This window comes from Emiliania huxleyi (assembly GCF_000372725.1).
Source record: "Emiliania huxleyi CCMP1516 unplaced genomic scaffold EMIHUscaffold_343, whole genome shotgun sequence".
Classification (NCBI taxonomy): Eukaryota; Haptophyta; order Isochrysidales; family Noelaerhabdaceae; genus Emiliania; species Emiliania huxleyi.
Window position 1 is genome coordinate 33,150 of NW_005199422.1, and position 1,960 is coordinate 35,109.

Consider the following 1,960-nt stretch of genomic DNA (forward strand, 5'->3'; position numbering starts at 1 on the left):
CCCGCACGTCGCGGGCGTCGCGGCGCAGATCCGGGCAATGCGCCCGGACCTGGCTCCCGACCAGGTCACTGCTGCGCTGCTCTGCTTTGCCACGCCCGATGCCATTAGCGGCCTCCCATCCGACACAGCCAACAAGCTGCTCTTCAACGACCTCGACGACGCTACCTTGTCGTGCCTCGAGGCGTCGAGCCCCTCTCGCTCTCCACCGACATCGCCCTCGCCACCGCCACTGCTACCGTCCACCCTCCCCCCGCCACTGTCTCCCTCTCCATCGCCGCCACCGCTGGCGGTCTCGTCACCGCCCCCTCCCTCCCCGTCACCACCCCCACCTCCCGTTCCATCGCCGCCACCTCCCTCGCCCTCGCCGCCGCCGCCTCCCTCTCCATCGCCGCCGCTGCCTTCTCCTTCGCCTCTGCCTCCGGTATCGTCGTCTGACTGCGTCTGCAACGAGTACGCCATCTCAAGCCACCCGAACCGCTGGTACAACGGCTGGTGGAGGAAGACAGGCAGCGCGTGTGGCGACAAGCCGGTTTACAAGAAGGGCAGGCGCTACCTACTGTTCGACGACCACCAACGGCGCTGGGAGTTCAGTAGTGGCCCGTGCAACACCGGAAAGGACTGGTACCCCGGGCAGGGCGGCGCAAGCTGCCCGAGCGGCAACACTGCTGGGTGGGCGGCCGCATGCACCAACGGGAGGGATGATCCAAGCCGCTAGTCCTTCGTATCACAAGAGCTGCAAGAGTTACTCGACTCGTGTTGTAGCTCACACAATGCAGTCTACGCTCTTCCACCCCACCGGGATTTATTCGGCGCACACAGTCCGCTTTTCCCTTTTATTAACCGTTTTGCCCCTCTTGCGCCCGGACTAGTAGTTGCTAGAGTAGTCGGTATAGCCGAGCTGTTGCTGCAGGTGAGTATCACGTATCCCTGAAGGTGAAGTGCGACTCTGTGTGTGTATGAGTGTGTGAGTCCTGTGTGTCTCGTGTATCTCTGCGCGCGAAAGTCCCGAAATGGGGATTGCAAACATAATACACAGAAAACCCGTGGATGAACACACCAAACAGACACCAAGAAACACAGTACACAGTGACTCTTTTGCCCACCACTAGCTAGTCGAAGGGCAATTCACTACTTCCACCACACCACAGCACGGACCACCCGACGCGGCGGGACTCGCGCCGGCGCGCTAGACGCCCCGCTCGCCCCGCCAATAAGCATCACCCCGCCCGCCCCAGACAGCTAGACGCCCCGATCCTCGACCACCGCGGCCGCTGTAGCCACCGCCGCGGCGGCCTCCTCCGTAGCTGTACAGGCTGTAATGGTTGTACCTGCGCATGCTCTGCGTGTATGCGCCACCGTAGAAAGCAGGACGGGCGTACCCAGCGGACTCGGCGGAATACGGATCTGGCGTCGGCAGCGGAGGATCGGGAGGCGCTCGCGGAGGCGGCGGCGGCGGAGAGGAGGGAGCCGACGAGCCCCAAAGCCCTCCGATCCAGCCAAAGGCGGCCGTCGCCGGTAGCTGAGGAGGCGGCGAAGCCGGTGGCCTCCTCTCCCAGAAGTAGCCTCCCGCATAGTAGCCTCCGCCCGCATAGTAGCCTCCGCCCGCATAGTAGCCTCCGCCCGCGTAGTGAGGGAAGTGGCCGCGGTGGTCGCTCAGCGGGGGCGGCGGCGGACCGCCCCACGTGCCGCCGTTGCCGATGCATTCCCGCTCACTCGCAGTCGGGTAACGAGCCAAGTCACGGCAGGCGCCCTGGTAGAGGCAGCCAGCGCACGGCGGCGGGGGCGGCGGGGGCGGCAGCGGGGGCGCCGCTGGCGGCTGCCGCGCGCCGGAGCAGGAGCGAAAGAGGCCCAAGCACGGTACCAGCCCCTCGAGCGAGCTGGCCGTCTCGCGGAAGCCGATGTGCCCGCTCTGCGCCGTCTCGCGCAAGCCGGGCGCAACCTCGCGAAGCCTCTTGTTGAT